The sequence below is a fragment of the Engystomops pustulosus genome, chromosome 5 (genome assembly GCF_040894005.1).
Source record: "Engystomops pustulosus chromosome 5, aEngPut4.maternal, whole genome shotgun sequence".
In the NCBI taxonomy this organism is placed as follows: domain Eukaryota; kingdom Metazoa; phylum Chordata; class Amphibia; order Anura; family Leptodactylidae; genus Engystomops; species Engystomops pustulosus.
In genome coordinates, this window is record NC_092415.1 from 99,213,820 (window position 1) to 99,229,289 (window position 15,470).

General features: G+C 36.8%; 1 protein-coding gene across 6 annotated transcripts in view; it reads left to right on the forward strand.

The window, feature by feature from the left end:
• CDH12 (cadherin 12) overlaps positions 1–15,470 on the forward strand; it is a 508,006-nt gene that overhangs the window by 227,167 nt on the left and 265,369 nt on the right. For 5 of the 6 annotated variants that reach the window (XM_072152753.1, XM_072152752.1, XM_072152754.1 and 2 more), the window contains one exon: positions 10,741–10,808. The gene's annotated coding sequence lies outside the window, so the exon portion shown is untranslated. Of the gene's footprint in view, positions 1–10,740; positions 10,809–13,111; positions 13,186–15,470 lie in introns of all 6 variants that reach the window. The other variant, XM_072152755.1, reaches the window with a different exon arrangement.

The following is a 15,470-nucleotide window of genomic DNA, read 5'->3' on the forward strand; positions in this document are numbered from 1 at the left end:
ATCATTAGATATATCCTGGAAGAGAGTTACATTTCTGTGTATGATTTTAGGAGATTGAGAGGGCTAAGCAACTATGGATATAGCAATGTCTTCAGCAGGCATTGACAAGTGCTTAATGGTTTAAAGGACATATAACATGCATATAAAAATGGACTCATAGGGGGTTACCGATCATTGTTTTTGCTTGGCTTTTTTTGGTATAAATAAAAAGTCTTAAAGAATTAGCATTGAGGTTATTTTTGCAACTTTCCACTGCGCAAAAGAACTATTTCATCCGCTTCACTATTCTGGTGTAAACATAAAACTACTACTAGTGCAACACTGTGCAGAGCCAGATTTATGATTGTTGTTTATGCTGGAAATTTTTGCACATTTGCAACTTAAAAAAAAATCCCAGAAAACAAGTAGTGCATAACAACATTTATTAAAGGGCCACTTAATGGAATTTCAGGGGCACTGGAGCTCCAAAGACAGGTATAGAACTGTCCTCAGGAGCTAGACTACTAAAAAAATAACCCCCATAACAATTTCCTCTGTTTTTAGTAAGCTGTTGGTGCTAAAAATGGGTAAAAGTGACATTTCCAGGTCTGTCTACTAACAAAATAATTTAGTAACCTTAACTCGGGTTGATATTTTGGCACAAACACTAAAATGTTAATAATTAATTTTCTAGGCAACAACTCTTCACACTGTTTGATTTCTCCTTTTCTTGTAAACTATAAATATACAGTATACTGGTTCCTACGGTATTCCAAGTATTAAATTTCATGCCGTTTCTTTATTCATCTGCATGAAAAAAATACAACACTACAAAGAGAGAATAAAATCATAGATCTGAAAAAACCTCTAATGTATATTTGATTGAGAAAGTAAATTTTACACAAACCCAAAATAAAAACAATCATCAGTTTACAGTTGTATAGAGGAATAATATAAGGATATTATCAGTTATTAGGTTACGCTGTCCATGGTCACACTGGTGCATGGCTTCTTATATTGCACAGCTCTGATTACTATCTGTAATACTTATAAGTCGTGCACCTGTGTGATATCCCATAACAGATTTAACCCTTTCCAGCACCCTGATATGACTTTTCGTCATGGTGTGCAGGTATTTTGCACACCCTGAATTGTAGGCTCTGCTTCTAAACTTGTGCGATCACCACATAATCCTGCAAAAACAACTGGGATTGTGATGCAGACATCAATTGAGCTTTACCTGGCCTTCTCCCTTACAACCCCCACCTCCCCTGTGCATCTGGTACCAGGGTTGACAATCACTTCCATGGTAGCACTGGGGTCTGTTAAGGACTATCGTAATATGCCACAATACATGACTATTGCAATATATTGCTCTGAAAAAGTGATCAAATGATCCCTTGTTACATCCCACACTGGAGCAAAATAAAACTGTAAACAATCTAAAAAGTACAAATAAAAAGAATCATTAAAAAAAGAATAAAAGTCCCCGAATGCCCCATCTAATGTAAAAAATCCATTACAAAAAGGTATAACAATTCTGATTTGCCAGTCAATAGGAAGTTTAAAAGTAGAGTAAAAAGTAGCATAGCAAGGTTTAAAATCTAATATATGACAATTTAAGATTGTATTCTAACAATTAGGCACTGTTTGTAAATCTGGCCCATTTTCTCATTAGGCAAAATATATTACCATAAAATACAATCTTTAATTTTACAGTGAAATATTGCAAAATGTAATTTTTTTTAATCATTCACTCTGTATCTTGATATTTCTACTGGAGAGAATCTGAAGAGTTATGAACATAAAAAAACATATATGTGATAGACCAAGTGTTTCAAAAGGCATTATGATTTCCCGCTGGGCTAGGAATTGTTATTACTGAATGTTCTGTTCTCAAAAGACTACACCATTTTCTTTGTTACTTCTGTATATTATGATTTAGGTACATCTTTAAAGTCATAAAGCCTAAGAATATATTCAGGAAAACGTTATTTTAGAATAATGAAGATAAGGAACAAAGCATAAAAAAAGTTTACCATAGAAAACTTTACATAAGATATAGTTTTTCAGTTGATACTCTACCTGTGTCTGGTAGGCGGTGTCTGATTCTCATGCCAAGTGAAAGAGACCTTCTATGTCTAAAAAGTAAATAAAAGAGACACTCGCCCGTTCCAGTTAAAATTCTCAGTTAAAATTCTTTCCTTATTCTTGTAATAGATACATACCATGGGAGCGAGAAAGTGCTATGCAGTGCATGTGGACAACAATTCAGACAAAATGTTTTTAAAATGAGTAGCAAAACACATGAGTAGTCCACATTATACACTACAGTTATTGTGCCACTGCACAAGCTAGAGTGCCCCTGCTCACGAAGGCAGCTGGATAGTTAATCCTGTTTATTCCTGACACATAATTTGCAGGACATCAGGCTCCTGTGAGACCACCATTTATATATGTTTCATAGTTTATCATAGTTTATACGGTTGAAAAAGACACATGTCCATCAAGTTCAACCAAGGAAGGGAAGGGATTGGATGAGGAAGGGATTTAGGGGAAACATTTCTAGATAACATAACCATCAATGTAATTTAGGCATCAATGTTAAAAGGCATCCAGACCCTTCTTGAAGCTCTCCGTTGTCCCTGCTGTGACCAGCGCCTGAGGCAGGCTATTCCACAGATTGACAGTTCTTATAGTAAAGAAGCCCTGTCACCTCCGATGATTAAACCTTGATTTTTCCAGAAGGTGACAGTGCTCCCTCGTCTTTTGATTTGATTTTATCTGAAACAATTTACCACCATATTTTTTATATGGACCACTCATATATTTATATAATAGCCATAGACGTCTCTTTTCCAGAACCTAGTTGCTTTAATCTTTGCTCATAACTGAAACCCTCCATAATCTTTATCATGTGGCTTTACATTGAACCCTGTCCAGCTCCAGGGCATCCTTTTTATGGACCGGTGCCCAGAACTGGACATCATATTCCAGGTGAGGGCGAACCAATGCCTTTTATAGTGGTAATATTACATCCCTATCACGAGAGTCCATACCACTTTTGATACATGAAAAGATCCTACTGGCTTTTAAGGCAGCTTATTGACATTGCATGCTGTTATTCAATTTATGATCTACTAGTATCCCCAGGACCTTCTGAACAAGGGACTCTCCTATATTTACTCCCCCAAGGACATATTTTGCCTTTGTATTATTATCCCCCAGATGCATAACCTTAGAATTATCCATTTGCCAAATGGATGACCAAACACTCTCTTTAGAAGAGCATGGTACACACATAGAAGTCATTTTTTCCTTTTTATTAAGTTCAAAGCATTTCATGTAGTATTAGCCTTCACCATGATGCATACATATAAAGAGATAAGTATAACAGATCAAATTAAATACAACGTTTTGGTCATGGTGACTTTTGTCAAGTTAGATCTGGTGCAGCCCTGAATTTCTGGAAATTAGCCCTAAAAAATCAAAGTTTTCAATTTTCCCACCTGTTTTTGCTTTTTACAGTTTAAGAGGAAAATAATGTTATGATCGCTGTTCCCAAGGGTTTCCCGGACACTGACATTTTGGACAATCTTTGCATTGTTAGAAATCACGAGGTCCAACAAAGCATCACCTCTTGTGGGATCTTCTACAAGCTGCACCATAAAATTATCCTGCAGAAAGTTGATAAAATGTCTCCCCTTCACAGATGAGGAAGAGCCCAGACCCCAATTTATATTTGGAAAGTTAAAGTCTCCCATTATCACCACTGTCCTCTCCTGTGCAGCCCGTTCCATCTGTTTATATAGGTGACCCTCTATTTCCTCAGAGATGTTAGGGGGGTCTATAAATTACACCAAAAATAATTTCCTCAAAGCTCTCCTGGTTTTTAATTTCAACCCACAAAGCTTCAGCCTCCTCACACTCTTCTGAGACCAGTGTCTCATTCACAACAGCTTTTAAGTCTCTTCTGACATACAGGCATACACCCCCTCCCACCCTATTTGCCCTGTCTTTCTGAAAGAGTGTAAAACATTGAATATTAACACCTTAATCATGCGATGTATCGAGCCATGTCTCCACTACACCAACAACATCTATCTGTTTCCACCCATGAGGAGTCTGTTCATATAACCAGATGAACCATGTAGGACAGCATTACTATACTTCAGAAAAGAAAAGTCTGAGCACAGATAGGTTAACTTGATTGTACTGCCCTTGCAAGGAATGAGGTTCTATCATGAATGATAATGTCAGCTGTAGGCTGTAAAAGGATAGTCTTTTGATGACATGCACTGGTGCATGTGTGAACCAAACACATTGGGGCACATTTACTAAGAACAGTTAACTCCATACTATGTGCAGCTTGCCTTTGTAGTGTGCAGGGTGTGCCAGATTCAGGACTTCTGGCACATGTTTTTCATGAATCTGGCGCCCCTTGAACAGAGTGCACCATAGGGCTTGCAACACAATTCTGCCGGATTTGCTTGTTATATCTGGTGCACGATCCGACTGAGCACCCTAATTTGTGTCACATGAAAACTAGTGCAGCTGCACCAACAAAAGGTTCACATGTAACACAATTGTGGTGCAGACACTTCTTAAATACCTGTTCAAGCAGTTTGTACCTAAAATAATGTACAAAATTTGACAGAAAACTGGTGCAAGGGCCTTAGTAAATGTGCCCCATTGGCCCAAATCTGTTATTCTTGCTGCACCAGTTTTCTGTTTGACTTTTAACTAGAAACAATGTGAAAACTACTAGCATATGTATTTATAAAGTGTCTTCACCAGTTTTGTGTCACGGCTGCATTGTGTTCAACAAGACAAAAAAAAAGTACACCAAAAGGGGCATGTTACTGCTCATTTGGAGTTTGTGACACATTTATTACATTAACTTAACAGAATTGTATTAGACACTGTAAATCAAAGGTGTTTCAAAAAATGATAGTTCACACTTTCAGAGCAGTGCAGGGGGCACCAGATAATTGAAGACCTTGCGTCAGTATTCACATAGTGCAGTTTGTCTCGCTATTGATAAATCTTGGCCATTGAACTCACTGAAGCAATATAACTCCAATACTTTGGTAAAATCCACCCAGGTTTCATTTCTTGTGAATATGTGAGTTTTATTTGCATTGAAAAATATAATTTTTTTGTTTATAAGCTTGTTTTAAATATAAGCAATAAAATATTAAGTATTATCAATTTATGATTTATTATAATTTTTCTGATATTGGCAATAAAACATGAGCAGTAAATTAGGATGAGCTATCAGAAACACTCGCTTCATATCATTGGCTAGCCGGAATGCAAATAGCAACAAACAACCAATTGGACTTGATAGGTATCAGCATCTAAATTTTAGCTGGATGATATGTTAAAAATTTAGGCTAAATTCGGATTACCGTTCCTTCCCTCCATTAAAAAGCGAAGAATGGAGCTTTAATGGAGGTTGAACGTATTAGTTAAAAATCCCATGACATCAATGTAAATTTTACATCATCAGTTATGGTCAGTTTGGCATAAATCCATTATCCATGTGTTTTTTTCAAACGGTGGAAAAGTACTGCAGCCTCTGTATTTTTTTCTGTCCAAAAATGCATGGATAACGGATACCTGCCTAAATGGAACATAATGGATTACATAAAATTTACATTGATGTCAATGGGATTTTTAACTGATACGTTCAACCTCCGTTAATCCTACATTAAAGGGGAGAAACACTAGTGTGAAATAACCCTTACCTCTTGCCAATGTTTAACACAAGCCTCCACTATATACATATGAATTATCTTCATTTCCACAGCGGCCTTTCTATTCCATCCTTCATTTGCCCTTTGACGTAAGTATAATTCATGTACATACTCTGCTCACCTCTACTGAGGAAAAAAGTGGTCAGCCTGCAGAAGTCTGTAGTGACTAAGCACATTTATAAGCATAAGAAGCTTTGGAATCAAACACATTTGGAGTGAAAATTTGTTTTTGACCAGACCAGTTATATTAGAAATTCCTGTTACATTCCTGTTAGACAAGCTCCCAAGCCCTCCAGTGATTCACAGTGCAAAGCATATCAGTGTGGAGCATGGCAAACTATTATTTAGGTTCAGCAGCAGATAAAAATGAAGTTGTTGGCTATATAAGCATAGTAAGAAGCATGCTTCCAAATAACAGCTTAGCCGCATAAAAGAGCTTTACAGAGAGGCAGATACTAGGTAACACTATGTTGAAACATGCTGAGAAGCACTGATACAATGAAAAGATGTTCATATTAAAATAAGTCTTCTTTGGCAGTTACAGTATGTCTAATACATGGCTGCCCTTATTACTTAAAAGCAAATATACAGCATTTCCAGAATTCAGAAGCAGATATCAGACATGTTGGTGCATGTTGCAACATATGTTATAAATTGATATGAATCAAAAAGAAACAGAACATTGAATAACAAACATAAATTACATTGCATTTCGCAGAACTATATAGTTATAGGATATTGTACACTAAATTAAACCAATGCTTAGAGATAACTTTTAAGAAATATACAGCAAATCTTAAAGGATTTACTGGTGTGTCCCATGTGGCTGGATCTACTCTTCTTTAAGCTTCTTATGTCCTTGTTTTTAAGAAAAAAAGGCTTTCACAATTATACAAATCAGACTGACTGGCTCCAGAATCCATTAACATCCAAGCAGCCTGGAGCCCCTCAGGCTCATCTGCATAAATGTAAAAGCACGCTAGTATGTCTGTGTGCTTGGTTTACAATCATTCATCCTGGTGGTAGATGTTCTTTAAAGTATATTTTCAAGCACACAAAATTATATTTAAGTATATATGTACAAACACTGTACCCTGTAATAAGTAGAAGTATACAGATTTGATTGGGGAAAAAGGTAAATAATTCTGTAATTATTTATATCATCATGGGAACCATGACTCCCTGCACAAACACCAAGAAACTATATCTCATAGAAAAAAACTATATACAACTGTCTAAGAGGTTCATTTTAATGTACCTCATATAACTACTTTCATCTAAATATTCACCAGTTTCTGCCTAATACAGTAAAACTGTAAGTGACAGATAGACTATAGACAGAAACATGTTACATTCATATTTTGACCTCAACAAAGCCAACATAATGAGGCTATGTGACCTAAGTAGAGCTAGATCATAGTCTCTAGTACTCAAAGGCTTTCACCATATGGGCAAATGTTATCCCTACATTTTCCAGACTACATCATATCACATACAACATTTTTAACATTTCCTATGACCGGTCCAGGAAACATATTCATCCCATGACACTTTATGTTATATCCATTACATGACCAGGGAAAAAAAGATTTTGCACCCAGATCAAAACATGTTGACAACAATGATAATAGCTGATGACACCCAACTCCAGCCAAGCATTTAAAAGACAGAATCTGTGAATGGTACGAGAGCTGTGTTACAAATCATAAGGTTTTTCAGTGACTGACCTAATACAGGTAGATATAGCATGTAGTAAGTCATAGGTGATGTCTATTCTCCATCGGGTCCAGAACTTTTTGATGACTTGTTGCAGCCTTGACTTGTTGCAGCATATTTCTCTCTTTAGATGTCTTTGACTCTTGAAAAACTCCACAGTCAGTAATGCAGTCATTTAATCTCCCTGAATAACAAATATGTCCAATAATATATAATAACAATGTTCCACTGCATAAAGTAGATAAAGCAGATTTACTTACCCAGTCCTGTCGCGATCCAGCGGCGCGTTATCAGTGGAGGATTCGGGACTTCCGGCGATTCACTAAGGTAGTGCGCCCGATGTCCACCAGATGTCGCTGCCGCGCTGAATTCCTTTAGAGTTCACTGAAGTTCACTGTCCTATGCCGGGTGCAGGTAAGAGCGTGTCAAGCGACACGTTTTTTAAAAAAATACGGTGTTTTTTCCAAATCCGTCAGATTTTTTACGACCACGCCCCCCCCTCCCCCGATTTACGTCGCGTGCATGCCTGCGCTGATGCGCAACAATCCGATCGGGTGCACCGAAAACCCGGGGCAATTCAGGGAAAATCGGTGCAAATCGGAAACATTCGGGTAACCCGACGTAAAACGCGAATTGGGCCCTTAGTAAATGACCCCCAATGTGGCCACTCCAAATTCAGAATAATATAGATAGCCTCCTGGCTTATTTACAATATATGCAGCACCCTTCTGAATTCCTATTATCTTTTATTATAGTGTCCCAACTGAATAATTACTGTATATACTGCCACAATTAATAACAGTCCCCTAAAAATGATTATGAAGTTCCTCAATTAATTGACCATCTTCCAGAGTTTAAAAAAAAAATAACTCTTCTCAGAAAACAGTAATGTGGATTTAACAGCTGGTGCCAGAGCCACTCTTCTGCTGAAACGAGTGGCACGGTGGTGTCATCACACCATCTGTGTCAGTAATAGAGCCATGATAGAGTAAGCTGCACTGCAATGCACTGCAATGCTCTGTCACAACCAGCAATGTTACTGGGGATATAAGTACTCAAACACTGTTGACAGCTTACAATATTGTTTATACTCTTTAATAACATGTAATTTATACAAATATCTTCCACTGCTGATAAACTTTAACCAGATACTGAAAATAGTCACAGTTAAAATTCAATAGTCATCTGTAATTAACTTTGTAATTAGTCAAATGGCAATACATAAAAGTCCCATATCTATTACTTTCAGCTTGTGGGCTCTTACCAAAATTGTAGCAAACAATATATTTTATCGCTGTAATCGTTATTTCTAAGGTAAGTACATGGGATTTATTCTAGCTCCATTTAAGGGAATAAGAATCTACTACATGTGAGTGATATCCTCTTTATTAACCATTAAGTGAGCCCAGGAATGTGATTAGAACTATGGGGGAGATTTATCAGAAGTAGAGATGAGCGAGTATACTCGTCCGAGTATACTGCTCGGTCGAGTATTAGCATATTCGGACTGGCTCGTTACTCGGACGAGTATCTCGCATTAAATTAAGTGAAGAACAGTATTTTTATTACATAATAAAATATCCCAGATGTTTACTGATGTTTTGCTTGTAAGAACACATTGAAATAACACTATTCTTCACTTTCCAGGTGTTCGCGCGTGTCTCCCGCTAAGTTAGGAGATGTTCGGAACATCTGGAATGTGAAGAATAGTGTTCTTTCATGTGTCCTGCCCTTAAATGGTCCTGTATTCACTGTTTTTAATGTTTTAATTCTATTCTTCACTTTGCAGCTGTGCGCGCGTATCTCCGAACCTATCGGGAGACGCGCACGCACACCCGCAATGTGAAGAATAGAATTAAAACATTAAAAACAGTGAAAACACGAACATTTAAAGTGCAGAAAACATTTAAATAACACTATTCTTCACATTGCTGATGTGCGCTCACATCTCCGACATTATCGGAAGACACGCGCTAACATCTGCAAAGTGAAGAATAGAATTAAAACCTTAAAAACAGTGAACACAGGACCATTTAAGTGCATAACTCATTGAAAGAACACTATTCTTCACATTCCAGGTGTTCGTGCGTGTCTCCCGCTAAGTTCGGAGATGTTCAGAACATCTGGAATGTGAAGAATAGTGTTCTTTCAATGTGTTCTTACAAGCAAAACATCAGTAAACATCTGGGATATTTTATTATGCACTATTCTTTTAATGTTCTCTTTTACTAAAAAAAATGCTCGGGTCTCCCATTGACTTTAATGGGGTTCGTTATTCGATACGAGCACCCGAGCATCGGGAAAAGCTTGTATCGAATAACGAGCACCCGAGCATTTTAGTGCTCGCTCATCTCTAATCAGAAGTCTATGGCAACCAATCAGAGCTCAGCTTTAATTTTATAAATAGCTGTAAGTAAATGAAAGCTGAGCTCTGGTAGGTTGCCATGGGAAACTAGAACAGTTCTGCTCTAAGACACTTCTAATTAATCTCCCCTTGTAAGTTTATTAAGAGATCTGTGTCTGTAGTTTCATTAGAAAAGTAATTTATTTTTATTTTATAAAGGACAAGTGCTTAACGGGGCATCACAAGAAAAAGCTTAAAATATCTAATTTCATTTTATTTGATATATTTTGTATTGATTTGAGGAGGCCAGTACCATTGTAGTTTAATTTGCACCATAAAGTACAATATGAATAGTAATGTTCAGTTAAACACTGATCGTTAGCATAATTGTAAAAGTTGATTTTAGAAGAATAGAAGCCATGCATTATCCCAGTCACAGTGTCTGGATCTATGAGTAGCTGAACTTAGTTAATCATTCCTTATTTGGATGGTAGAATTCCTGTAACTTTCCTGCAAACCACCATACTAGTATGTCAGCAAGTGACAAGGGGACTTTGGAGAGCATTCATGGGCTTAGCCCTCTTCATTCAGCATGGGTGTTTGCTGCAACCTGCAACAAACACCAGTGGCTATCAAGCATCTGTGATCACTGCTGGCATTGATCATGGGTTTCAACCCAATAAATGCCTTTGGCAATTCTGCCAAAAGCATAAGCCGACAGCTTGTGGGCTCTTCAGCAAATACTGTATTATTATTGATCTTATAATAAACAGTTTTTTTATTAATCCATCATAATCATTACTTAAATAGTTTGAAAGGCATGTAAACAAACAATCATGTTTTCATAATGATTTATATTTGACTGTAAATAATGACATATGTATAAAAAGTTCAGATCAAAATCATTATCCCCTCAGTAATTCCCCTCCATTTCTATTCCAGTACTTCCTAGGTGACCTGTTGGCTGAGACGTGGGTAGCAATAGAACAGAAGCAGAAAGGATCAGTGAGGTTAGTATGATTTTACACCGCTCTGACATTAAGAATGGATCATTTTTACCCATTTCGATTGAGCTGATTCTCTGTCAACCAGATGCATTTTTTTCTCATGAACACAAATTTCATGCTTGTAAATTCATATTATGCCTTAATATATTGCCCAGTCAAAATGAGAATGCATGACTGTACAATAAATATAAAGATATTCATGGAATATGTTACTTTGTCAGATGGAAAGCTGCCTACAGAATGTCACTTATTTTAGTATGATGTGGTTTGTATTAAAATAAGAAAACCGAATATTCTTGTACCCTTCCATTTTATCTGGATATTGCTTCTTGAAAATATGAAAATTATAACCTACTACATTGTTCAATCTATTCAGTACAAAAGTTATATTTTTATTCCTATTAACTACAGCTATGTCATAGGTTATATAGGTTGTCTGAATAAAGTTGAGTGCAGCATCTTTTATAACGATAAACATTTGGCAACGCTGTACATCGCAAAAGTGGAATGACTGATAATTGTTTTTCTATTAACAAAAATTAACAATAACAATATTGTGTTTATTGTGTTTGCTTAAAGTAAGCATTTTCCATAAGATGAGGATATAGCTAAATGATTTCTAATTTTCTGGTTCTAAACCAGCTCATGAACTTTATGAATCAGCAAATAGAAAAGTGTTAATCTTGTCATCCATGACCACAAGCAGCTCACACATCCTCTGTAAGTATTGATCCAGGTATTATCTAATACATAGCCTACTCATTCTATTTCCGGAAGTCTGATAAGAAAGTTATATTTATCCCTTAAATATAACCAAGATAAATATCTACTAACAGGTTTTTAATTATACAACACAACAAGGACAACTGGGAAAATTACCACTTGATTGTATGACAACAATAGTAATCAGGCTTACTAAGTAAAGGAGCTAATTTCAGAGAAGGCTGACGGATGAATGTGTAATGGCAGGGGCTTTATTTATTCCTTCTAAATGTTTATAGCATTCAGGTAGACCGCCATTTGGCTTTATGTTGCTATTGCAATAAGCTTAAAATATCTAATTTAATTTTATTTGATATATTTTGTATTCATTTGAGGAGGCCAGTTGCCATTGTAGCTTCATTTGCACCATAAAGTACAATATGAATAGTAATGTTCTCTCTTAAACACTGATCATTTTACCATGCATATTTAAAGAAAGCTAAACATAATGTTCCATTCAATTCTAATGCGTTAAGCCTAGCATATTGCAGTTTCACAGTTACTAAAAAGCAGTAAGTACCAACAGTTGATTTCCCCTCATCACAGGGGTAGTTTCCTAAACAGCTGGTGGTCTTACCATAAGCATTAATCAAAAGTAAGCTAACACCCTGTGGTTTACTGCATGCAGCAGTAGATGGCTGGATATTCGGTAAGTAAATCTATTGAAGAAATCTCCAGGGAACACTTTGCAGCTAAAAATGACATAAAAACAGAAAATGGCTTACCATTTAGTAAATAACAAGGTTACTTACAATGTTATGCTGTCGCAGTAGGACAACTTTTACATAAAGAACTTTAAAGGTCACAAGATGAACTTTCACATTATAGGATCTAGTGACTTGTATATTAATCTTCCACTGTCTGCTACTAATCTTCAGAGTTAATATTTATAAATTTTAAACAGAGCATACTTCTGTTCTAATCCTAGATAACTTAGAAATGACTCCATCTTTTACTATCCAGGTTGTTCGTAACCTTTGTATAAAACTACAAACTCTATGACAACAAACTACCTCAGCCAGTGGAGAGATTTGCTTATTTTGTGAGCGTATTGTCAACCAGGTACAAGCAGTCACAGGGAAAAATAAATACCATTACTAAAATACTATGGCCCACAATGTGCAGTTAGCCTGTAGATGGTGCAGTTTGTGACAGATTCATGATTCATCAATCTGGTGCACCTTGCACTGCTCAGGCAGAATGCACCATTTTTTTGGGGCACTTTGTTCATGCTTTTGAATTGTGGCACAGACACAAATGTGGCACAAGTCGGACACAATTGTGGTGCACATTTTTTCTGTCTTGTTTGACATAGTGCATATGCGGACAAAACTGGTGCAGGCGCCTTGGTAAGGGGCTATTAGGCAGAATTTAAACTTAATGAATTGACAAAACTAAAGCAAAAAAATGTAACCTTCAAGGGTCCAAATAAAATGAGTGTACATTAATTAAAAATAAGCTGAAAAAAATCACCCATTTTCGTATCCAATTTGCATGAAAATTGCCCTGATATTTCCTCCAATTCATATTAATTTCCTTTACAGAAGCTTTGCAACACAAATCCATTTGATACTTGCATTGACAACACTGGACCTGATTTCCATATAGGAATTGAACGGTAGTGTGAATTAATATTGATTTATATACTTTTAACGTATGAAATGATAAATGAGTTTCTGTTTTCACAATTATTGTATTGAATTCTGGTGAATAAAATGCTTTAAAGTGAGCATTCTAGTCAGGTGCAATTCTAGCATTATGCTAGCCTGACAAATCATATAAAAACATATATAAGCTAAGTTAAAATATGCTGACACCATTACTAAATATTGATAACATCTCAACAAGGTACCACCAGCTTTCTGGCATTCACACACTAGTAGGTCAATAAGTAACACAGTCATTGAAACTGTAATAGTGGGCACAAGATCAGTATGCAAGACAATCCCCTAAAAACACCACAATACACTAACAACTAGGGGACATAAATATGCATATCCATTTTAACACCTTAAGGACACAACCTTTTTTTTTTTTTCATTTTAACCTGCTCAAATTTCAAAAGCCCTAACTTTTTCATTTTTTTTTTGCGGTAAGATTTGTATTTTCCAATGGGTTCATTTGTATGGTAAATATAGCATAATGATCTGAATTTAATAACTTTTTCCTGCAATAGAGCGGAATAAAACAGCTCGTTACCTCTTGCTTTTATTTACCTTCTGCCTCGATCCACAGTAAAATCTACATACTTGCTATAGGGATTTCTGCACGTATCCCAGGGTGTCTGTTTTGGGGGATCTGTATACCCCAAATAGCAGTTCTTTTTTGTTGCTGAAGTGAAAAGGAAGAAATCAGTGTAAAATCCACTTACTTTCTGTAGTAATTTCTGCTTGTATCCCAGGGTGTTCATTTTGGGGAATCTGTATACCACAAATAGCAGTTCTTCTTTGTTGCTGAAGTGAATAGGAAGAATTCTGTGTAAAATCCAGATACTTTCTGTAGTGATTTGTGTTCCAAATCCAGGGTGTCTTTTTTGGGGTACCTTTATACCGCATATTTCAATATTTTTTTGTTGCTAAGGTTGATAGCAAGAAATCGGTGTAGAATCCACATAGTTGCTGGAGTGATTCTTGCTCCAAGTCCAGGGTGTCCATTTTGGGGGAGCTGTATACACAAATTTCTATCCTTTTTTTGGCAAAGACATAAGACATAATACATCTGTAATTTTCAAATTCCAATTTAAATTAAAAATTTCAAACTTCAAAGTCAGAAGGAATGAAAAGCCCTAAGGGTTGATAGCCAAAAGCAGGAGTGGATACAGAACACAGAGGACATGCAAAGATCCCATTTACTGGTCATCTCTGTTTTGAATCCACTCCTGTTTGTTTTTGCCTTTAGCAATACTGATGGATTATTGACCGATTGAAAGCAGACACTGAAGGATAAAATAAAGGGCAAAATGATCAGTGACGCCAATGCAAAAATACTGCCGACACCCTCTCCACTCTTTTGGGGGGTTTCTACATGTATCCACGTTTAACAGAACAGGTTCTGTCGTAATTTATGGAATCATCTGATGTCACTGTAAAAAGAGTGCACTCTTTGATGTTATAGTGGGATCTTGGCCCTCAGCTCCGTCCTTGAGGTGGCACAGACGTTACCTTGTCAGTCTGTGTTCCTGCTTCACTTATTTGGTGAAGTTGGCCTCTGTAAGTGCCCATGGAATTGAAGAGTGAAGTGATTCTAAGAACGGCGGCTGTCATGTGCGTGTCATACTAAAAAACAGCATTGTTTGAAGACTAATCCACTCTCCCTATGCATAATTGAGCATGGCACAAGGTTCTAAAACACTCTAGAGCAGTGGCTCTCAACCTTTGTAATGCTGTGACCCCGCAATACAGTTACTCATATGGCGGTGACCCCAAACCATGCGATTTGCAGTAAAAACACAATAAAATCGTGGCTCCTAAGGCTTTAGGCGACCCCTGTGTTTTGGTCGTTCGACCCCTGCTGGGGTCACGACCCACAGGTTGAGAACCACTGCTCTAGAGGCTCTCTGCACCCAGGAAATTCCTGTTTTATAATGTGATTCATCATGATTCGATTTGGGTCGAATCAAATTTTTCCAAAAAATCGGCTAATATTCTATCACACTTTGCTGTGCATTCTGTTGTGAATTCACTTTACACATAGCTAAAAAACACCATGGGGTAGATTTATCAAGTGTCTGAAAGTCAGAATATTTCCAGTTGCCCATAGCAACCAATCACAGCTCCCCTTTAAAATGTTCATGAGCTCTGGTTAAATGAAAGCTGAGCCGTGATTGGTTGCCATGGGCAACTGGAAATATTCTGACTTTCAGACACTTGATAAATCTGCCCCCATGTGTTATGCAGCACTGAT